The 25,817-nt window shown below is 35.8% G+C and overlaps 1 non-coding gene across 1 annotated transcript; it reads right to left on the reverse strand.

The window, feature by feature from the left end:
• Window positions 1-16,343: 16,343 nt before the first annotated feature.
• On the reverse strand, window positions 16,344-16,535 carry LOC125995176 (U2 spliceosomal RNA). The gene has a single exon (XR_007490759.1). It is a non-coding gene; the product is annotated as a U2 spliceosomal RNA (small nuclear RNA).
• Window positions 16,536-25,817: the final 9,282 nt, after the last annotated feature.

The raw sequence follows: 25,817 nt of genomic DNA on the forward strand, positions 1-25,817 counted from the left end.
CTAGGTGTAATTATGTACCCCTTTCTTTAGTGTTATTCTCTTTCTATTACCAGATCATAGAAAGTGGGTCTTAGCCCCTAGCTAGAATACTCTTTCCCTCAGGTTAAGAATATTTGTTAACAGGAGTAAACCAGGATTTCCTGCTATCCCTTAATTTACGTCAGTAATGACACCTAGGGCCAGGAACTTCTTTGATATGTAAGAATTCAGTCTTCCTTTTATCCTCTAACTCCTAACTGAAACCTATTTTATTCTAAGGTTACAAACCACCTAAAGCTATGTGTATTTGTTCTAAAACCAAATAATGTACATTGCATAGTCCTTTTATGTTATGACTGCCTCTTTTTCCCCTCTATAGACTCCCTTGCCTGAAGATTAAATTTGTCACACTCCTGCAAGAGATGTGTTGACCCCACACATACTGCATGTGCTATCATTATTTCATATTTCATATCCGTTTGCTTCATGTTCCCGCTTATTCCCAGTGATTATTTATGGATCCCACTAAGGTCTAGCCTGTGGACGCAGCACACCTGCGGCATAAATGTCTCCAGATAATGAAAAAACTATATTTTTATAACTAGTTTAACTTTGTCTTTGCATGCAAAATATTTGCCAGAGAAAAAATATTAAATATATAATGGGCTACAGGGCCAGAGTGATAGTACAGTGGGTAGGATGTTTGCCTAGCATGCAGCCAACCTGGATTCAATCCCCAGCACCCAATATGGTCCCCTCTTAGACTGCCAGGAGTGATTTCTGAGTGCAGTCAGGAATAATACCTGAGCACCACTGGGTGAGGCCAACCACACCCCAAAATAAAATAGGTTGCACCTGATTCACAAATATTCAAGGAATATAAATGATAAAAGAAGTTTATTGTATAAAGCACAATAAAGAATACAAGTGACCTTTTCAATAGGATGATATATTTCACCCCTGTACTTAACACTGGCTTATTTTATTATTATTTAGGAGTATAGCATTATTGTCCTCCAAAATGTTCAGGAATGCTTTCTCAACAGCCCCAAAATAAGTTTTGTCTACTACATGTCTGTGGGGAGCCTAGCTGATAAACCTAGAACATAAAGACACCTCAGTAATTCCTAATCTGGTCACCCACGTGACCAAAGGCGCCCATGCCTTGAGGACAAAGGAAATAGACAAATAAAGTAATTCAGAGCAGCCCAATATATCCAGCCAGAAAGAAAGATATAGAGCAACTTGCCTTTGTGTTAGCAAACATTAGTAAGATTACAGCTGAGGTTCTATTTATACTTGTTGAGTATAATTTATAGAACTCTGTTTGAATCTTATGCCTTTTAGTAAAACGTGCTCAGGTCTACCTCTTTGCCCCTCCCTATTACCTGCCCCAGTTTATGCTAATGAATGCTTGTAACTGTGATTGGTGTAAAACTTGTAACACCTTCTGACGTATCTCAGCCCTTAAAAGCTGATCCCCCAACAATAAACTTCCCTTTTTGAACAGCATGCGTTGTCTTGAAGGCTTCTCTTACTAATTTCTCTAGTTCTTCTTTACAGGTCGGTTCTGCTCGAGTGAACCCACTAATAACTAGCAACCTTCATTTCCACACCCCCGCGGGTCGGGGGTCTCCCACGAAAGTTGCACATGTCAACTTTATATGTGATGGGGTCACGTTAATCAAAACCTAAATGGACCATGAGGAAATTGTTATACCTGTAAATATTAGCTAGCTAGGTTTAGGGAACATCTCTAAACATAGGTTTTTGTTTTTTTATTAAAGAAACCTACAACAAGATATAATAGCTATCTAGGGCAAGGCTTTGTCATAATTTATTCTTTCTTGACCACTAAGAAGAAGGTTAAGGTATAATAACTGTACATCAAAATTTTAAGCATCAATACTGTTATAACCAAGCTTCAATGAGCATAGTTGTAACTATGTTACAATGAAAATTTAAGATGAAACAATAGAAGAAAACATTCTCTCGCCATTGCATTCATCTGGAATTTGCTCTGGAATTTGCACAGGACCTTGTCCCATTTTATAACAAAATTTATACACACTGTTGCATTAATATTAGACTAGACATTCATGACAATTCTCCATAAAGTCAACTTATTTTCTAAGTAAAAATAAATTATTCATGCACTTCACTTATTTTTTATATTCCAACAATTTTCCTGATATTAATTTTTCTACCAAACATAATTATAAACCAAAAAATTGAGTACATTTTTTCCTGCACCCTGACAATAGGAAAAAATTGTCAATTGAATGTGTGGTATGTATTGGTAATCAAATTTATTATCAACAACCCAGTCAATCTTTCCACCATGTTCTGTCCATATTTATAATATTATAGTAGTAAATAGAGTAGTTTCTCATATGTTATCTAAATGATCTTGCAAAAATTGTACATACTGATAGCTACTTCAGTATATATAAAATCCAGTTATGTTCAAGATATTTATTAATCTTATTACTATCTTGTATAAAACTGCTAATATAGTATTCATACTGTTATACATATTATTACTTTTCGAAAGCATTTGTTAATTACATTCTCTGATTAATAATAAAACTGATGAATGTAAATAAAATTTAAAAGCTGCCTTTAACATACAATATAATTCCTGCCTTGGAATAGACATAATTAAACTGAGATGAGCCTTAAAATTTTATCAAAGCTGTTTGGAGGAGTCTTCTTATGTGATGTACTGCTTCACGGGGTGCTCTGCGTGCAGCACCACAGCTTTCTGCACTCTAATTACCCAGCCCCACCCAGCAGCTAAAATCTGGGTACAAAATCCAATAAAGATATCCTGGTGACTTCTATTCTCAAGTCCCATAGGTGCAATCTGTAGCAAGCCTGTCCATGATTTTGTTGACCAGTTAAATTTGGCTAATAGAATTTAGAGGAACAAGGTGGATCCTAGATAGGATATTGGAGTTTCAATTTTTGTTTGTTTGTTTTGGGGTCACACCTGGTAGTGCTCAGGGGTTACTTCTGGATCTATGCTAAGAAATAGCTCCTGGAAGGCACAGGGAACCATATGGGATGCAGAAATACAAACCACAGTCCGTACTGAATCAGTTGGGTGCAAAGCAAATGTCTTACCACAGCGCTATCTCTCAGGCCTCTGGAGTCCCAATTTTTTACAGAATTGCTAATGATTCCACTTTGAAATTACTTGAAGTTATCATTATATATTCTATTCCATAATGCTATAAGAAGAAATCCTTGGGAGTCAGCAAGATAATTCAGGAGTTCATTCATATGTCATCCAGGCGGGCCATCGCATTAAATTTTTCAGTAACAAAATGTCCCAAGAATCAGCTGAATATAGCCCTGGATGTTCCCAAACACAGCCAAGTAAAGCCTTGGAGGTTTCTTGAACTCTTCCAAAGTGGTTTGAATAATCCCAGCACTGCAGGGCTCAACTGGAGTGCAATTACACGTCTTATTTATATTGAATCTCTATCCTTGGTTGGCCAAAAAATGCTTAGAGTGACCCTGAGGTGCCCTAAGTACCTCTGAGAGCCCCTCTGCCACACAAAAGAAATCCTGATACCCATTGCTTATGAAAAATGTTTCCATACGTACAGGAAGATATGAGGTTGACATTGACAGACTGCAAGACCCCTAGCTTTGGAAAGGGTTACAAAGTTCCGAAGTATTTCTTTCCATAGAGCTTAGAAAAATGCACAGTACCTCTGGCTCCACCTTTATCAATAATAATAATTAATGTTCGTAAAATTCTTACTCAACAAACTCAGTCATTACTGCTTTAAAATGTTATTTTGTTAGTTTGTTAAACTAGTCTGTAGATCATTTTTAAATGTACTGTCAAATTAATAAAGTTAAAGTACAAGAGTATTTAAAGACTGTGAAAATGTATCATGTTTTTGGTAAGTCAATGATTTTGCCATCACTTAACATTAGTGTTTACAATGCTGCTAGGCATAATAGGTATAAATTAAGTTTTATAAAAAGTTTAGTACAAAAGTAGTCATGTATATTTTTCTGTACATGTATTGAAGCCATCAGCTTTATTATGGGGTGATGTATGGTGTCCTGGTTTACTATCCAGTGGCCAGCTATTTTTAAGTTAGATTTTGCTTGCAAACATGAACAGTGTCTTAACAGTTTACCCTGATTATATGTGAAATAAAATAAGAATTTACTAGGACAAGCATAATTATATTTACTGTAATGTTACATTTTTTATAACTGCTTTTTAAAAGAAAAGTTTTAAAGGAAGAATGGAGATAAAACAGTGGTTAGGTACTAGGCATAAGCTTGACCCAGCTTAGATTCTTGACATGATATGGTCTATTTAGCATCTCCAGGTATGGTCCTGGAGGTCCCTAGTCACACTCAGTGTGACCAGAGTAATCCCAGGCAACACAATGCCTGAGCATAACTGCATTATTAAACCCTTACACGGAATTGTTGTCCCCATTGGCAAAGAAACACTGGTGGGTCCCTGGGCATTTTGACCAAAGAATAATCCAGTGAGGGGCGGGAGCTTGGCACAAGCGGTAAAGCATCAGCCTTGAATGCACTAGCCTAGGACAGACTGTGGTTTGATTCCCCTGGCATCCCACATGATTCCCCAAGCCAGGAGCGATTTCTGAGTGCAAAACCAGGAGTAACTCCTGAGCGTCACCAGGTGTGGCCCCAAAACGAAACAAAACAAAACAAAACAAAAAATGAATCATCCAGTGGAATCAGTGGCTAATAACAAAGTATAAAATGTACCTTTGATGTTGTTGTTGTTGTTGTTGTTGTTGTTGTTGTCTATCCTTTATGAGTCCTTACCTGTGTCTTGGCATATAATAGGAAAGCAGCATTTTTCACTCACGATGAACAGAGAACAAAAATTCAAAGGGAGAAAGCCACTGAGTTGTGAGCCTGGAGAAGTTAATCACTTATCACTAGCAACAAACTCCACCAAACCACGCAGGTTTTAGGATCTAGTTGTTGACCTTGGAGTCAAAAGTGATGTCTAGGACATCAGGGTAGGACACTGATACGCAAAACAATAAAATAAACTGCAATTTCATAAAAAATTTTGAGTTTTGTTTGTAAATCACTCCGACATTATTGAAGAACCTACATTTGCAGGAGCTAAACAATGAGATTTTATATAGACTTCTATTCCTAATGTTCATATATCTAGTAATGAAAATTAATACCATGCAATTCCTTCCACTCACATCCTATCGACCATACTACCTGGGCAATACTTTTTACATGGCGTATGTGTCCAACTTCCAAAGACAAAAGAAATGGAAGAGAATTTTTTTCACTAGATGTTTATTGCCCATTATTATTCAAAATAATTAATGTGCCAATATGACCAAGAATATTTTAAAATCTGTATCTTTCTCACTATATATAATTTGATTTTAACAAATCGCTCTATCCTGTACATGTTTAAGGTACCATTAAATTTATATAAAGGGGGTGCAATTCAGTGTTATGAGACTTTAAATCAAGGAATTTAGCTTTTTATTTCACTTTCTCTTCTTACTTTTTCTTTTGCTTTCTCTCCCTATCTTTTCTTTCTTCTGAAGAAGAAATTTGTCCTAATGCTAAGCTAAACTTGGACAGCACAAGTTAAAAATCTGTGCCTGAGTGACAAAAGAAGCTGACAGTGGACAACATGACTGTAGTTTAGTCAACGAAGTTGCTTTGCATAGGAAATGTAGGACAACATTTTATAAGGAAAAGGATTAGAACAGTACCCAGATTCTCATGTTTCAGTCCTTGTCTCACTGATTCTCTTCATTCAGTCCTCCCTATCTTTTGTTACTTCCCTCTTTCTAAATCCTAAATGTTCAAAGGCTCTGAACTGAGTTCTGATAAGGCAGAAAGTTTTATCTAAGTTGTTTCGATATTTCCCCTAACAAGTAGTGCACTTAGATGTAAAAATAAGATTCGTATAGTGAATCGATTAGTAAGAGTTGAGAGATGGTTAAGAATATACATGTGAAATGCTTTTTATCTAGCATAATTTTTTTTTTACACAGGGGGTAGATACTTTTGTTTGGTTAAGCCATGAAGTTGTTAAGAATTGTATTGTCTTGATGAGAATACTCTGCTGTTTTATGAATGTTAATTCCCAGTATCCAAAATCCCACTCAAAAGAAATACTTAGCACCACAACAATAAGATAAAACCCCAAGTAAAGTAAACATTCCAGAAGACTTCAGAGATTAGAGAGAAATCTGGATATGATTATCCAATTGGGAATAAAAAATAAATGACATATGTAAAATACAAGTAGTGGTAGAAGGGCTTCCTCTCCTTGTGTAGCATTGTATTCTTAATATTTTGGAATCGACCTAATGTTGAAGTGAAATAGTTTAAATAATAAAACCATCATATTGATTTAATATTTACTATTAGACATATTAAGTGCATGGTCTTAATGTTCTACTTGTCAACATTTTAAAATACTGATCATATCATGATTGACAGTTTATTATTATCCATTTATATTACATAAAATTTTCATATTGTACATTAGATAATTTAATCAATATGATTATAGGTTCATACATAGATGTATTATGTGTAGATGTACGTAGTATCTATTATTTGGTGAAAATAATAAGAAAACTGAATTTAGTCCATAATCTCATTTTCTCTCTCTATTATTTTCGAGGCTTCATGATGTTGGTGTCTAGCCTATTTCCACTTCCTCCTTTTGTCCTCCACCCACCCACTGTAGTCTGGTTTCTATCCTTACCACCACACCAAAATCCCTTTCTCCTGAATTGTTCTTCTGGTTGTTAAATCACAGTGGAAATTTTTCGTTCTTAATTTACTTAACCACTAAAGCATTCAGCACTGCTGATCATTTGTGAAATTCCCCCCTAGAGTCTATATGTTTTTTCTCAAAATGCTTTCTTTAAATGTCTCCATCTTTTTCTCTTTCTTCCTTCATTACCCTTCAGTTGTTTGTTTACTGCTCCAATGCCAGTAAGAACAGAGGACAAGCACCTCGGGTCCTCACTTTCCCTTGTTTTCATATCTAAGCATATTCTAAATATATCTCCACTCTGTCTTTCTTCACATACTATTTCACCGCTGCTCTCTCAGCAACATTCTCATTATCTCTCACCAAGTGATTATAGGAGCTTCCTAATTAGTGTCCCTTTTTCCAGCCAGACTCCTCACATTCCATCCATCATAATTGTCACAAGCATGATGGTATCATATAACTCCCCATTAAAAACCTCTTAATGGCTTCCCATTAATTTCAAGATAAAGCTCTTTGAGATAGCTGACATACCAGGTTTCCCTTTATAAAGCTTCTATACAGCTGCCTCTTTCCTCTCACAAGTAGTATTTTGGTACCAAACTAATTCTAGCCCCCCCACAAGTTCACCATCATTTTCTCTGCTGCTCAATTCCTTTTCCCAATATGCTTGAAGCTCTAAATCATGTTCCACTTTTCCAAAAGATCTATCTTTTTTATACTATCTTCAAATTATTCTAATATTTTCTGATTTCATAGATTTTATACACAAGCTCATATGTTTTGTAGACTCTATTTCTTACTGCGCATCTGTAGTTACTTCTATGTTTAAATATTCTCATTCATATATGTTTTGTTTTGTTTTTTTGAGCCCCAGCAGCACTCAGGGGTTACTCCTGACTCTGTGCTCAGAAATTGCTTCCTGGCAGACTTAGGGGACCATGTCAGGGAATGCTGGGGATTGAGCTTGGGTCCATCCTGGGTTGGCCGCATGTAAGGCAAATGCCTTACCACTGTACTATCCAGGCCCTCATTCATACTTTTTAAGCTTATTCTCTTTACTATTTGTGCTAGTGATACTATTTAATGGCATAAAACTAATACATTCCTTGATTCCTCCTCCTCATTACTTTTGCATATTCTACTTTGGTTTACCATAAACAATTCTACCATTATAAAATAATTCACCAATTCACTCACAATAATCCATACTTGTTGCAAGTCAGCCCCTGAAGGGGTTGACTGATGGAGGGATGGAGGATGAGGCCTTTCCCCTCCAGCTCGGACCACGCGTCTGTTACCCTATTCAGTTGGCGGTTCTGAGGTGAATGCGGCGGGAAGAAAGCCAACAGGCAGTCGGGCTTCCGAAGAAAACAGCTCTTTATTCCATGAAGAGGCCGAAGCCAAAAGGCCTAAGAATAGGCCGCAAGAAAAAAGCCCCTCGCCTTCCACAGACCCTTGCTTATATGCCACCGAATCAGGTACCACCCAATGGTGGGATCAGGTACCACCCAATGATGGGAGCAGAATCAGGTACCTCCCGAGGGTGGGAGCAGAATGCCAGGTCACACCCTAGGGTAGGTCACAATCACCGATCAGGGTAGGGTCAGTAACTTAATAATCCCATTAAAATGTTTAAATACACAACACATTTACTGTCCATATCCTAAGTAAAAATCACACCATTTATTGGGGGATAACATTGTATGGCCACACTCAGTGGTATTCAGGTGGCAATCTTGACTTTATGCTCTGAAGTACAAAGCTGGACGTACTGGAGAGGAAGAGCAACATATGTGGTAACAGGGATTTGAACCAGAGTCAATTACAGGCAAAGCAAGTATCTTGTCATTTTAGATTTTCTCTCTAGCTCTAAATTATGTCATTCTTGACCACTTAAGTATCATGTTTATTTCTTCCTCTGCTGTCAATAACTACTTCAATTCATCATTCTATATCTCACAAACCAAATAGTATTTTAAATTACAACTTAGACATTCAGCCAAAGTGATAGGGACAACATGCTTTCATTGTATGTATCTGACCTGGGCTCAATCCACAGCAACACAAATGACCCTCTTAGTATCATCAGGAATGTTCTCTGTGTGCAGAATAAGAAGTAAGCTCTGAACATAACCAGATGTGGACCTAAAACAAAACAAAACAAAACAACAATTTGGACACTCACTTATTTCTGACCAAAACCTTTTAACAAGTCTTCCACAATCAACAAAAATATAAATTCATTTGCATGATTTCTAAAAGCTTCTTCATAATCTCATTTAGAGCTAGTTTTATAGCTTCTGCCACAAAGATAAAAATTCATTTTACTCTTCTGCCTTAGATGTACTTACTGGGCTTTCGAATATTATTAGTTTCAAATCTGGTCATTTTGGTTTATATAAGGCAAGTTGTAATGGCTGGAAACAGAAAACAGAAAATTGAGACTAGGAAAGAGTAAAACTTTAAATGCAACTTGAACAAAAACAACAAAAACTTAGTAAATCATTAGTAGCCTTCTGTAGTTAGAAAAAAAGGGGAAAACTAAAAGCAAAGAAGTGAATTTCTATTGAAATTTTCTTAAGGAAATTATATTGAGCTCTTAAAATATATTTTATGTTAAAAGAGACTCTAGTGAGTTTCTAATTGGGTTATTCTTATCTTTTCTCATTTGACTGTAAATGATTACCCCAATGTGAAAAGGAAGTTTAAAATTACAGAGGTTTTGTTTTAATTAATTTTTTTTCTAAAATTACTTCAGAACCCTTTACTATGGACAGTAAAATTCTTTCTTGCTCTTTTTTGGGGGGTTAGGGGGTTACTCTGTCTTCATAAAATGTTATTTGAAATAAATGAATATTTTTGGATTTTGGCAATGCTCCAGGGGCAGCACTTCCAGCAATAAATTTTGTACCAAAAATCCAGAAAATGCAGTAATGCTTAATCTGGGCTCAGTTAATTATATGTTTGTAAAGAACTCTGGAAGTGTTTTTTTAACCCGCATATATTTTTACCATATATGCTCTACTGACAGTGGTGCAACCACAATCCTACCTTCTAAACTCCATGATAATTTCTCTCTGGTCTTTATGTATTCAACAGCCAACACACATTTATTGAGCATTTATAGGGGACAGATTTGATTTCTACCTTCAAGAGCTTATATTTTAAAAAATATAGCATTTAGGAAATTTACTATAGTCCTTGTATATAGTGTTGTACTTATAGTAGTGTATTGGAAGTATTATTATTGTTCTTAATTATTATCTTCAAACACACAAGGGGATAGGGATCATAATTGAAAAACGAACCATGATTTCAGTGAGGCACTTATGTGCCTAATTCAAAACTGAAAAATAATCCTTTTGAAATAGTGTTAAATACATGTCACTGTGCTGGTTGTAAGTTGTTAATGTGGGATATTTCTGAAAAAGTTGACTATATAAGAAATGGTTCAGTTGGCATAAATATTTTCTGTCCTTTGTGCTTCTTTTGTTTACTAAGTCTAACAAAGGCCTCATATCTGGGGATAAAATCTCCATGAGAATGACACCTGACTATTTCATCATTAGTTATATAGCAAGTGACCACATGTAAAAACTTACTTTACACCACAGTCATTTGGTGACTTTTCTACGAGACAAAGACTTACATTACTTTAGACTCAGCTGTGTCTCCTTATAAAGGTGATTATTATATTAAAATCATGGAGTCTTTGACAAGTTCAGATGCAAATTAATTGCAGGTATTTGCAATTATTTTAAAATAATCCTCCATAATTTTCTTTATTTGAGGTAGATATCTAAAATAATGCTCAACAAGTTTTACATTTTTAATACCCTCCAAATAAAAATCTGCCTGAACACAAAACAATGTTTTATATATTTACAGGATTACATACTATCTGATATCTAAAAAGGCATTACTTTCAGTGAAGGGGAATATCAGACAATGCAATCAAATTCTGCAATAATGAGGAGTTATTTCTGGCTAGTAAATAAGGCATTTCTTCTTGCAGTTCTTGGGGAATGACAGAAGACACCAAGGATCAAACCTGGCCAGCCACATATGAGGCAAGCATACTACCTGCTATACTATATCTTCATCCCTATACATGATTTTTGGAGAGCAAATTTTGTGTTGCCCTGAATAGATTACATTTTTTTTTATTTTGGAGGGCCACACTCAGAGAGTTACTCCTGGCTCTGCCCAGAAATCGCTCCTGGCAGGCTTGGGGGACTATAGGGGATGCCAGATTCGAAGCAAGGTCAGTTCTAGATTGGTTCCTTGCAGGGCAAACACCCTATCACTGAGCTATCTCTCTGGTCCCTAGATTACATATTTGTATAGCAATTGCTAATTTAATCATACACAGGGTTACTATTTATTTTTGTAGTTATGTTTTTCTTAGAAACATAAAAGAAAAAATGAGTGAAATGACCAATTAGATTGGAGAAGATGTAGAGAGTAAATAATTGCAAACCAGGGATGAATTCTGTATGAAAATATAACTACATTTTGCAAAGTAAAATACCTCTAAGTTTTGAATGAATTCTATGCATTTCTACATAATTTATGTTTTAGCCAATTTGTATGCATTCATATAAATATCTCAATTTTTAATGATTTGTAAAATGTAACTGAAATGTATTTGTTTGTAAGAGGTACCTAGAAAATTTATTATTTTGCTGGAGTGATATAATCTGGGCACTAAAATCTTTATTTCAAGGGCCAGAGAGATAATATATAATGTAAGACTTTTTCCTTGCATGCCACTTACCTGGGGTTAATCCCTGAAATCACATATGATCACCTGAGCACAAACCCAAAAGTAAGTTTTGATAACAGCTTGATCTGGCCCAAAACACAAAATAATTTTAAAAAATTAAAATATATATTTCAATTAGTTGATCCTACTAATCTGGTAGAATTCATATAATTTAGTTATGATATGATGGATTTAAGAATGATTATAACAGAACTCTAAAATTAGACACCAGTATGGTTAGCTGAGTGCCTTACATTTACATCAAAGCCTCCTCCTATTTTTCTCTAAATTATTTTTATTATCATAATAACTTACAAATCTGCTGCCTTATTTATAATTGTTCTTATTTTTATAAAATAAATTTATAGAAGGAAGAGATTTTGTAAGGTCATTACAGTTGGATTGATTGGCTGAATGATCTTATCATTATTTCTTCAATTCTCTTTGTTTTGGGTCACATATATGGCCCCAGGGACTACAAACAGCTTGGTATTTGGAGAATAAAGCTGGTAGTGTTTGGGGGATCATGTGGGGTAGGGGATTGTATATTGACCTTCCACATTCAAATTATGGACTCCAACCCTTTGATCATGCCCCTAGTCTTTGTTTTATTGTTGTTATTGCTTTGTCTTTATATGAGTTACAACATAATAAAAGTAAATCCACCAAAATTGCAACTTCATTGTCATATATAAGGACATTGTAAAAATCCTAACAATGTAGGCCCTGCCCCAGGACAAAAGGAAATACTCTTACATATGCAATATACTCAGCCCTGAGTTCTATTTAACAAATGCAGATGTGTGCAGTCTATGTGTATGTATGTGTGTGTTTGTGTGTGTGTGTGTGTGTGTGTGTGTGTGTGTGTGTGCTGTGTGAGCATTAATCCTGGGGTGAAGGCAACTTTTATTTTCTTTTTAAAATCCTAGAAATTATCCTATTGTATTTAAATTGGGGAACTAAATTATTTCTATTGTATTTTTTTTAATTTTATTGAAAAGATTGTGATTTACAAAGTCCTTCATAGTTGTATTTGAGGCATATAGTGACAATGAATTAGGACCATTCCCACCACCAATGTTGACCTCCCTTCATCAAAGTTCCCAAGTTGCATCCTATACCACCACCCTTAGCCCCCTGACCTACCAGTATTAACAGACCCATTTTAAGTTTAGATTTTTATAGTTTGGGTCTCTTGATTCTATTGTTATTGGTTTGGCTTGGGTATTTGTTTTGTCCTTTTGTCTCCACCAATTGTCTCCAATAATGCACCTGAGAGCTCTTGGACCCTGGTCCCCATCCTCTTATTTTTTTCAATTTTATAAAAAAAAAAAAGTACAGAAATCTGAGGTAAAACAAAGTAATTCATTTCCCAAGATTCTATTAAAAAAAGCAGGATCCCCAATCTAAAAAAGGGGGGGCAGGGTTTGGTTATTTTTTGTTTTTGTTTTACTTTGCATAGATGCAGCAAAACAGGGAAATTAGAAAAAAATCATTAGCCTAAAAAATAGGGTTCCCTCCCCATGTGGCATCCTGTCATAAAACTCCACTATAGGCTCAAAACATACTAATTGTCTAAACTCAAAGTCTTTCTTCATGATCCCAGGAAACTCTCTTCTCAGTCATGGTTGTCACAGTCAGGCTTCTGTAATTATAGATCTTGGTTTTTGCATAGATCCAATGTCAAAGATGGGGTGTCATGAAGCATCTTCTGATTTTACCTCATAGTTAGGTGGCAATACAGGAAAATCTGTCCTGAAAGCAAGTTGTTGCTTTTTCCTAGTCACCAGGATGTCAGATGAAACCACCCTGGAGCAAGTCAATGCCAGGCTGCATTAGGGCCTTTTCCTGTAGAAGTTTAATTCCTGCTATCGATGCAGAAAATCATGCCAGTTACAAAGATAAAGTCCAAGGTTCAGGGGTGAATGACCAATATCTGACTTTCTGAAGCTTAAGCCAATTTACTTTGACAAATGTTCAGGGTGAAAGACACCTCCCCTGCCCTATAAAATTTATGAGTTCCTATCACTAATAGATAAGAACTTCTTTCTATATCTAAGACTCCTCCATTTTAATTTGCCTATGCAAAAAAGAATAATGGCAAATGACACTGGTGCATGTGGGGATAAAAATAACAAGCTATTAATCCCTATAATTGAGTTCTAACCTGAACTCAGACTTCAAGAGAAACTTACCTAGAATTTCCTACTAATCAAATGCAAAAACGAGATGGGGAAAGAAAGCTACTTCTACATGAGGAAATACACACAAAAAATTATACCTATTAAGGAAATACACATCTAGAGAATTATACATATTCCTTTTAAATCTTTTTAAATAGTTTGATGGGGAGATAAAGTCTAGAGCACAATTGCAATCTGCAATGTGATCTTGTGAAGTCTGAAAAATAATTCGCAGATGTCAGGGATCAGGTAATGTTCTTGTGTTGAGGCTCTCTCAAGAGCCAAATCTGGTAGAATGCAACAGTTCACAGTGAAGGGAGGTAAGAGCAAAGGGGCCACAGAGAGAAAATCAGTAGCAGTGGTGTTGGCAGCTTCTTCCTAGTCCAAGACAAGGTGGGCTGGAAAGCTGTCCTTTTGCTTTGGGAGCCAGCTGGCAGCTGATTTTGGCAGGTAGAACATTTGTTTCCTGATGAATTAAGAACTGAAGATAGAAATGGCACTATTTATTATAGCCAGACTCTGGAAACAACCAAGATGCCCTTCAACAGATGAATAGCTAAAGAAACTGTGGTACATATATACACAATGGGATATTATGAAGCAGTCAGGAGAGATGAAGTCATGAAATTTTCCTATACATGGACGGATATGAAAACTATCCGTGAGTGAAATAAGTAAGAGAGAGAGAGAGATACACGGAATAGTTTCACTCAACTATGGGTTTTAAGAAAAATTAAAGACATTGAAATAATTCCCAGAGATAAGGGCCGGAAGGACCTACTCAAGATATGAAGCTCACCACAAAAGTGGTGAGTGCAGTTAGAGAAATAACTACGCTAAGAACTATCATAACAATGTCAGTGAGTGAGGGGATATAGAAAGCCTGTCTCGAATACAGGCAGGGGGTGGAGAGGGAAGAAATGAGGGCATTGGTGATGGGAAGGTTGCACGGTGAAGGGAATGTTCTTGTTATGACTGAAACTCAACTACAATTATGTTTGTAATCATGGTATTTAAATAAATAAATTATTTTAAAAAAGGTTAAATAGGGACAAATAACAAATCAGAGGTGAGAGGAGGAAAGGATAGAAAAGAAATTATAAAGTGGTAAGCAGAGAAGGGGGCAAAGGTTGGGTTACATATAGCAGGGACTATATAGACATAGACAAGCATTATGTACAACATAGAATGGCATTAGACAGACACAGAGGTGTCCACCACATACAAACACATAGACTCTTTTGTTTTTCATTTCTGATCTTCTCAACCCCATGTGTTTCTGAATTTTAGGGAATTTATGTTTAATTTTCAGTGTCCCGATATCTTTACCTCTGTGACCATAAAAGATAATTCTGTTCTTTGAAAAAAAATTGATAAGAAAATTTTCACATTATACTGCATTTTAACAAATGACTCAGTACAAATATTTAATAACAATATGCAAAATGAAGTTTTACCTGTATCCAAAGGAAAAAAAAATTTGTGCTTGTTCTGCCTTCTGACTCTCTCTGTGAATCCCAGATCTTTTATGTAACTATAGTCTTTACCATTATCTGGTCCTTCTCGTAATAATGCAATTTTATATCTTTCTCTTTTGAGGACAGGAGTAAGTTTTTAAAATAAATTTCTTCTGTTTGGGCTTTAATAAACTTTCTTCACAACAGCACTTCAGATATATTACAATCAAAGTACTTCAAATCCTAGTCAGAAGAATTTCTCTAATAATAATTTATTGTTAAAAATTAGACAAAATAAAAAATAATGCTTAAAATTTCAATATGAGGTCTATAAATTAGTACAAGTGGGCAAGTCGCTGAGAAACCTGGGTTATGATTCCCAAAACCCACATAAGGTATTCAGTGCACTGCCCAGAGTGAGCCCTGAATACAGAGCCAGGTGTCATCCCCTATTACTAATTGCAGACAGTGTGGGTGAAAGCCAAAGGAGTTCATTTAAGCGGACCTAGCAGTCAGGAAGCCCTAGCAACTCTCTGTCCCCAGTAAAATATCCACAACCATTTTTATACATTCCAATAATCAAGCAAGCAGGCATTCTTACACAAACTAAATTACAATAAAAGCTGCTACGACCTTGAAGAAGATGGAGGGAGTTGCAGATGAAACACACGTTGCTGGCCTCGAAGAATAGAAATTAGTGCTCTAATTCTCAAGCTGTAAATTTTATGATCAGGTGACTCAGCCACTAGTTCCATGCCTATAAATCCTTGTCAGCTGTTTTCACTGCCCATTTTTTTTCTGTTTCCCTCATGCCCCTATCTGATTAAGTATTGATGATTTTCTCTGGAATACAATTAATTTCAGATACTAAACATTTCTGCAGATCTTAATCTCAACCTTAATATTTCTTAAATCTTAAATCTATTAATTTAATTTAATTCTTAAATCTATTCTGAAATCAATCTTAGGTCTTGGAGAGACAGTGCAAAGGTTGAAGGGTTTGCCTTGCACACAGTTGACCCTAACTTGATACTAGCACTGCATATGGTCCCCTGAACAATACCAGTAGTGATTCCTTAGTATTACTACATATGGTCCAAAACAAGCATTCATACCACAATAAAATTAAGCTGTCCCTTTTTTTTTTTCAACAGTCATTATTCACCTGGGTGGAGGGGGTAAGGTGCACCGTTCCTGGAGGTACTGCAATACCAGGTCGATGCATAGAATGGATGGAGCAAGCTCCTATTCCATTTCCTAGTGCCAAAAAAACCATTTAATATATTGTCATCGGATAGACGACGTATCAGATATTAAACTGATAAAAACAAATACTACACTTGATCTCAGCCAAAAGGCCGAGAAGCGATTAAAACTGTCCTTTTTCAATCATTTGCAGCACTGTCAGTTATAGCAAAACTTCTTTTTATTTGAGCATTTCTTTATTTTTTTTCTATCTTTATTTAAACACTGTGATTACAAACATGACTGTAGTTGGGTTTTACAAAAAGAAGATCCTTTCTTCACTGGTGCAACATTCCCACTATAGCAAAACTTTTTATAAAATATTTTGTTTCACTAAAATCTAACTGTTTAATTATGTCCAATTATGCACTAAGCAGAACACCTTTATGAACTCTCTTAAATTTTTTGATACCTAACTACATTCATCGTTAGTGAATGTATAAAACAAATTACATAAAGCATAGAGAGAAAGATAAGGCACTTTATTGCAAAGATGGTAAAATGGTAAATATGTGTTCTGCAGAAGGGGTATTGTGAAATATTCTTTGCTCAGAGCTTGCTACTTAGAGAACAATGGCTGCAAGGCCCAAATAAAACAACAATTTGTATTTTACATCTTTCATGAGGTCAAAGGCAGTCTAGAGATAACATAAGGAGAATAAATGACCAAGTATCCTGGAATCTAAGGTGGTGAAGAAATAAGATAACTGTCCATCAAAACTACAGGTTTTAGCAGAACTATATCCATGGGACACAAACTATAATAAATTTTTGCAGGAAAGCCATTTCATATTTATATCAGTTATTGAAAATAGATGCTACTGAAAGTCTTTTGTAAAAGTAAAAAAGTTGAATGCAATCTTAGAAAACAAGGGTGACTGTAAAATGATAATTTCATATCCTGTATATTGACTAAATATTATAAAATTAACTAACATACAAAGTTGGGGCCAGAGTGGTGGAGGAGTGGTAGGGCATTTGCCTTGCATGCAGCTGATCCAGGACAGACCTCAATTCAATTCCCCAGCATCCCATCTGGTCTCCAAAGCTAGGAGGAATTTCTGATTGCAGAGCCAGGAGTAACCCCTGAGCGTCAATGGGTGTGGCCCAAAATTTAAAAAAAATGTTAACTAATATTCAAAATTATGCATGGTAAGACAAGTACTTATCCTCTAATTTAAAGCCAAAAACTAGCACGAAGTCTATTGCTGGAGATAAATCTCAGAGAGTTCCCAGCTTGACCTTTCAATTCTAATTTTGGAATTCTAATGTAGAAGAAAAGAAAAGAACTAAAAGCTGTTAGTAGCGGAGGGCCTAAGTTGATGGAGAAATAGTGGTGATGTAAATGAATAAAGCAACATGATTTGTAAAGGCTAATTGTTATCTTAATGGTTGAAGTTATTAAACTATAAGTCCTCGAGGCAGTAACCTCACAGAATACAATGGTCTGTAATAACAACGATGATGAAAATACTACATGTGTTCAGAAAGACCCTTAAGTAAAAGTGGCCACAATTTTACTACTTTGGGAGGAAAAAATGCATTCTACATTGTTAGTAATGTTATCTGATTGCACAAAATTTCTTAACATTTTTTTTGTTTGTTTCTTTATTGAAAGGAACTACTTTTTTTTTTTCTTTCATTGATTCCACAGCTCACTACAATTAGAATTGCCATAATGGGAGGATGTGGTCGGTAGGAATATATGACTTCATCTTTATAATCACCAGCGTGGCACTTCCCCGAATCAAAACACTGCTGGGTATCAGGGAAGCTGAGTGTCCCTTCTCAGATATAAAGTTTTTTGTGTACGACAGTGCAGAAATGCTGACAGCAACAAAATGCCAGTTGCCATCATTAAAGTCATGAAATAGCGGACAAGCAAAAATACAAGTGCTCTTTGTGCCTTATGAAACAGTAGAGCTATAAACAATAGCAGAGAATATAAAAATTGAGTTTTTGTATATTACCAATGACTTCAGTCTTTGTTCTCAACCCACACAGCTATTCTTCCAAGGCTTTATTCTGACTTATTAACTGATTCTCAATTATATTAACTTAATATTAACTAAGAGAAATATATTAAAATACAACTCATTGAAATTCATTTATGTTCAACTCATTGAAATTTTGGTTCATTGAACAGCTTCATCACTTCTATGTGGATAGCATTCTTTTGGGGTACATAGTACTTACCTAGCTCTGATTCTGTGTGGTGTGACTATTCCATGGTGTGACTACTCCACTTACTCCTGACTCTGTGTTCAGTGGCCATATTTAGTGAGAGAGATCAAGCCAGGGTAAGGTTGGGAGGTATAGTTTAGCAAGTAAAGTTCTTTCCTGTACAAAGTCAAGCTAGGTTAAATCCCTGTTACCCCAAATAGTTTCCAAAGCAACAACAGTGATCATATATATATACATACATACAAAGAATCAAGGTTATGGTCAAACTTTAAAAACCAAACAAATAAATAAGGGTCAGTTGCATGTAAGGCAAGCATCTTACTTTCTTCGCCTGTGGATAACAATCTTTGAATGATTTTGAATGTATACTTTTAGGACAGTTTTCTATTTTATTGACCTATGTAGTAACATATTTTTCAGAAGAATTACCATGGTGAATTGTTCAATTCAAATATTCCAAAAGCTTTGAGTTACAGGTAACATTTCCTAGTACACATTTCATTTCTATTTATACTTATCAGTGTAAAATACTACAAGAATATAACGAAGCATTTGACTAGAATTTAAATAATTGCTTGTCTGGGCATGTGATACATAAAGTTAGAAACTTTACAAGTATCTCGAAACATATATGTTACACTTTAGGCAATGAAAATCCTAATATTGACTTCTGCTAAAAGATAAAAGATAACTATATATTTTTTTTACTACACCTCACATTGAAACGTGAAGTCTAATTTTCTTGCTTTTAAGTTCAAAATGTTCCTAGTAGTGTGGTTGGAAAGAGAATGTATATTGAACTTTTTTTTCTTGTTTTTTTTTTAATTTTTTTTGTTTTTATTCTTTTTGATTATGACAACAAAGATGCAAAGAAAGAGAACAGAGTAAAGTTACAGTGGAAGCACAATCACCCATAAACAGAATTCTCGGTAGTTCCATCGATGATATCCCAGCCTTGAACTTTCAGCCAAAGAACATTAAGAAAAACAAAACTGAACCCATGTACAATACAATTAATTTGTCCCTCAAATCCCCAGTTGTATTACATACTATTTCTTAGCAGCACACAATATAATCCAAAGAGATTAGACTTATGTAACTCCTTAAACATTGAGGGCAAAGTACATTTATCTAGTTCCAAGCACATGCTTACTAGTTTAAGTTAACCTCAAAAGTTTTAGTGGGTTGTTTTTCTTAAGGATTGGAGTCAAGGGAAAATAGTAAAAAAATGGTGTTAGAGTGGCATTTGTTTGCATAGGCCCACCAAAATATAAGGGACATGGAAAGAAAAATTATGGTCTAAATACAAGGAAACCCTACCCTGAAGTTTCCTGGCACAGGACTGATTCAAGTCTCCAGGCAAATTAGTTTGTCCAATCCAAGTCATAGTCTGTAGTGGCAATACATCTCCATTCCTCACATAGTCTCTGTTGTTGGTATCATGCTTCTGTATTAAAGATCCTGGAATCTGCATATCCCATATTGCAGTCAGGATGGTGCAGAGCATCCTCTCATTTCACCTCACACTTAAGGGGCACTAGACAGAACCATGTCCTGTAGAGCCAGTCATTGTTGTTGTCAAGTCTTCTCAGTGTAAACGGAAGTCTCTTTTTAGGAGGTCGATGACAGACCCTTGGTAGTGTCTTTCCTGGTAGAGGACTGCTTCCAGCTGTTGCTATAAAAGACCTTGGATGTTTCGTAGATAGCTTGCCTGGTTCTGGCATGAATGGAGGATGCCCATTTATCTGAGGCCTGTGCCAGGTCATTATATCAATGTTCAGGGTGTAAGGTACATTGTACTGAGATTTATTAGATAAGAACTTATCTGTATGTATGGTGTTTTCCCATTTTAATGTGTCTATGCAAACAAGGATCAATGCCATGAAGCATTATCGGCCCATTTGGAGGCAATAGGAAGAAGACCAGCAATTTCCATGACATAGTTCAATCATAGACATTAAACTGAGGGACAGTTCCACCAACAATCCTTACTGAACAGCTTACAAAGAAAAGACAAGATGAAAAGTGGATAGAAACATCATGGTAGAAGAATATATAGAGAGTAAGAATAAGGAATACTCTTTTTTTTTTTTTTTTTTTTTTTGGTTTTTGGGCCACACCCTGTGACGCTCAGGGGTTACTCCTGGCTATGCGCTCAGAAGTTACTCCTGGCTTCTTGGGGGACCATATGGGACGCCGGGGGATCGAACCGCAGTCCGTCCTAGGCTAGCGCAGGCAAGGCAGGCACCTTACCTCCAGCGCCACCGCCCGGCCCCAGGAATACTCTTAATACATGAAGTACGTAGTTTTTGGATGCATAGGGAGGAATTACTCCCCCCTCCCCCAGGGCCCGATTAACCAGGCGTGGCCTTGAAGACCCACCAGGTTTGGGGGGACCTTGGTCCCCTGGACTAGGTGGTCAGCCCAGGGGGCCTGTGGCTAGCTGTCCTGCCCAGAGCCCCCAACATACCAGTCAAAGACCCAGAAATTCTGGCATGCAGAGTGTTCTGAGCCAAGCTGTGCCTCTGTAGTTTTTCGTATATTGAACTTTTAAAAAATACTAAACCATAGAACCCTTCTAAGTTCCTCAAACTTCATAAAATTCTCTGACAGCTTTGAACTACCACCTAAAGTAATTTAACTATACCAAAATCTTATGCTCTTTTCACCACTATAAAGCCTGTTGGCTCTGTTGACAATCACAGATGATTAAATTTTTGCCACCTCCCCTAGCTATTCAAACCACCAGAATATTATAAAATCATTTTAGTGATTATCAACAACATGTTAATTACCAAATCACTATTATAAGAAAGCTTAGATGGTGTCATATGTAGGTGAATATTACTTAGATAAGCACTATACAAATTCCTAACTCAAATTCATAATATATAATATAATGGTATTTATCGTACCCTATCAAAGAATATTTAGGCAAAATATGAGAAGGAGGCTTCACCCACATCAAAAAATTCTATACCTCTTTACTCACAAACTTGTTAGTCTACTTTTAATTCACTGTTTAACAGCTTTCCATAAATGTCGAATGCATAGGAGACTACCTCCAATTTAGATACCAATTATAAGTCTAGACCTCCTATATTTTTGCTACCAACTGTAAATTAAAAATGATCAATACTTCCTTCTCAGATTTAATAATTTTTATAAGCCTTAGTTTAGCTCAGGAAAACTATCCACTTCTATATTTACTGATTTATTATGAAGACAACATCTGAATAGTCCGAGGAAGAATATATAGGGAAAGATACAGAAAGGTTCTGAGTTTGTGAGCTTCTTTTTTTTGTTTGTTTGTTTGTCTGTTTTTGTTTTTTTGGGCCACACCGGTTTAATGCTCAGGGGTTACTCCTGGCTAAGTGCTCAGAAATTGCCCCTTGCTTGGAGATACCATATGGGACGCCAGGGAATCTAACTGCAGTCCTTCCTTGGCTAGCACTTGCAAGGCAGACACCTTACCTCTAGCACCACCTTGCCGGCATTGTTTGTGAGCTTCTGTTCTCTTGAAATTGTAGTCTTGACTGTCTGGAATTCTATTATGTTCACTGACCTGGGGCTCTCAAAAATTAAAGGTCTTGGGGCCAGAGAGATAGCATGGAGATAAGGCATTTGTCTTTCATGAAGAAGAATGGTGGTTTGAATCCTGGCATCCCATATGGTCCCCTGAACCTGCCAGGAGCGATTTCTGAGAGTAGACCTAGGAGTAACCCCTGAGCACTGCCAGGTGTGACCCAAAAACCAAAAAATAAATAAATAAATAAATAAATAAGGGTCTTATAAAGATTTAATCAATTCTGCATAACTAGATATTCAGCTCCTCTCCCTCCCTAGACAGTGGGAGGTGGTAGTAGAAGTGCCACATTTCAGTTGACTGTTTCTTATGACCAATCCCCATCCAAAAGAGCCCAAGAGTCACCTCAGTAAGAAAAGAGGGAGCTTCTCATTAACCAGGAAAATCAGTAAGTTACTCTGTGTAAAGTATTTCTATTATTACTCAGTAGTTAACTATAAGTGTTTAAAATTTCTGACAGAAACCAGATGCAGAGAACAATGGTGCATTTTTATGTTAAAAATACTGGGCTATATGTAATCAAGGTGTTTAAATAAAATATATATAAAAATACTGGGATATGGGTACTTAGATAGCAGTCGTAGATAACTGAGAAAAATGTCTTTTGTTGTAGTGTCACTTGTACTACTATGAAATTGGTATTTTTCTTTTACTTCAGCACTTTGATTTCCAGCATTGCAAATAATAGATTCAGAAATTTGATGTTCTAACTCCATACCCATCATCAGTGACATTATCTCTCCATTATCTCTCCATTGATATATCATGGTATTTCCCACATTATCCCCACCACATTCTACAAACTTGGCAAACATTTTTTTATAGTTTCAATCACATGTTTGTATTTCTGCAATATCTTTAATGTACACAGTTGCCTGAATTTTCCATCAATAATGTTCAAGACCCTTTACCAAAGTTCCATCACTCTCTGATCTTCACCAACCTTTTATTTGGTATCCTTAATTTTGTATTAAAAAAAATCAAGGATACATCATCATCTGATACCTTCAATTCCTTTGTCTTGTTAAGGTTGATTGAATTTTATTAAAATTAGTTGGGAACCATTTCACTGATACAGGGCTAATGATGATGTTTAATTTTACCTATTTACTTATTTTTACTTGCCAGGGACAGGTAGAAATAGACTGAATCAGTCTATTACTTAATCAGTAATTTGTTGTTGTTGTTGCTGTTGTTTTTAAATTTTTGTTTTTTGTGTCAAGGATCAAAACTGTGGATTCAGGTATATGGGTTCTTCTACTGAGTACATTCCTTAATCATAATATTTGTTCTGTACTGTAACAGAAAATTTTGTAGCCAGAAGTAACCTTTCTAAAAGAAAATTCTATCTATAGAGAACTCATGTATCAAATGATAGAACCTCTGGGTTTTGCTATATGGAACCACCCACTCCTTAGACATGTGAATCCTTTTTATTGGTGGTGTGTGGAAGGTGGGCCAGACCTGGTGATGCTCAGGGATTACTCTGTCTCTGCTCTCAGGGATGACTATTCGCAAGAATCAAGAGACCACATGTGGTGCCATATGCAATGAAAGCACTCTGTACACTGCAATACCATTTTTGTTCTCACAATGTGAATTTTTTTTTACTTAATTAATTTTTCTTTTGGAGTCATACCTGGTGATACTTAGAGGTTATTCCTAGCTCTTCACTCAGGAATTACTTCTGGTGGTGCTAAGGGGACCATATGGGATTCTGGGAATCAACCCCAGTCAAACACAAGCAAGACAAGACTATATATAACTCTAACTCCAAAAATGTCTATTCTTTTTAAGCTTAAAAATCTGTACAACTATCTCAATCTTTATCTCAGAATAATGTTCTATTTTTCTCTTCACTAATCTTGGAATTTGTTTATCTATGTTTTCTTCTTGACTTATCTTTGTGATGTTAATTTAATTACTGGAGAAGGATAAGAATAAATGTATCCTTTTTCCAATAGTGTTGTTTTAAACTAAACAGGAAACATGTCTTCTCCTTGGAAAAGAATCACCCCTAACTCTTCTCTTTTGCACTTTTGACTTTTATACATTTCATTATTTAAAAGCTTCTAAAGCTAGAATATTTTGTGAAATGAAATGCATCTGAGTACAAACAGTTAGAGCAGGTTAGTATTTTAATTTGCTATAGATTATTAAGTCAACTTGATTTTAAATTGATTATGGACACATAGTCATAGAAAATACAGATCAGCTTAATCTTTTAAGTAAAATGAGCAAAATAATGATATTTATTTCTTGAGCTAAGAAATATGACGGAGGAATTTTGGAACTTCATAGAGAAAGAAGAGTGACAAGCAAAACAAAGAGGTGGACCACAAAAATGAGTATTAGTAATTTGCTATTTTCCTATGTTTTCTAATACAAAATTATTTTATGTTGACAACTTGATTCTGAAAATCCTACCAATTTTTATTCATGTATGTATTTGTATTTCAATAACCAGTGGATTTTGTTTTACTGTTTGTTGTTTGTGAGGCTAAATGGCATTATTAACCTAATCTTGAATAATGCCCAAGCCAAAGTAATATGTTATAGGATGATTTTTTTTGCATGAATCAATTCACTTAATTTTTACTAAAGTTCTATGAAGTAGGCACGATTATTACCAAACTTCATTTGGAAGATAAGGATATATAGAAATAGACTTGTAACTACCCAAAAGTTTTCTGGTTAGTAAAAGCAGAACTAGGGGCCTGGAGAGATAGCACAACAGTGTTTGCCTTGCAAACAGCCGATCCAGGACCAAAGGTGGTTGGTTCAAATCCCGGTTTCCCATATGGTCCCCCTTGCCTGCTAGGAGCTATTTCTGAGCAGACAGCCAGGAGTAACCCCTGAGCAACACCGGGTGTGCCCCCCCCAAAAAAAAAAGAGCAGAACTAGTATGTGCTCCTAGTACAATCTGTTTACAGTAAACATTTATACACAATGTGTTATGGTCTTTCCCTTTATGAATGTTTTAGGATTACCCCTAGAATCCATCTATCTTAACAGGTATTGAAATCCTCTTGGAGATAATGCTAATATATCCCATATACTAAAATTATTGTCCTAGTTTGTTCCATGTACAACAATTTGTGTACTGCTCCCTCTCTACCCACCTCAGCCATCTGGACAATGTCTAGAAATATGGACTACTGATAAAGTTAGCTACAAGTTTCTATTATAACTCGTGTTATATGTAGAAACTCATGTAGGAATTCATGTAACTTCTCACCAGTGACTAACTAACTGTACCCGGGTTTTACTTGTTTTGCCTAGAATGGAAATAGGTAGGTTTTTCAGGTTCATTGCCTTCCTTCACAGAAAAGAATTTCAGGAGGAAGCAATGAAATAAAACAAGTCTATTTGGAAAAGCAGGGGAAAGGAAAGACAGAGACAGAGAGACAGAAATTTATGTTTGAGACAGAACATAGGCTTTTCCAATGTTCATAAAAAGCTAAAAAAAAAAAAGCTGAGTACACAAACCAAGAAGGGGGATATAAAACTAAGAAAGTACATGTTTTGGCTAGATATGAGCAAATGTTACCATAGGGTTAAAAAAATAAAAAAGGAAATACACATTTGAGAAGAATGTGGTGAAATATGCCCTTTTCACTACCAAGTGAGTTAATTT

The sequence above is a fragment of the Suncus etruscus genome, chromosome 17 (genome assembly GCF_024139225.1).
Source record: "Suncus etruscus isolate mSunEtr1 chromosome 17, mSunEtr1.pri.cur, whole genome shotgun sequence".
Taxonomy (NCBI): Eukaryota; Metazoa; Chordata; class Mammalia; order Eulipotyphla; family Soricidae; genus Suncus; species Suncus etruscus.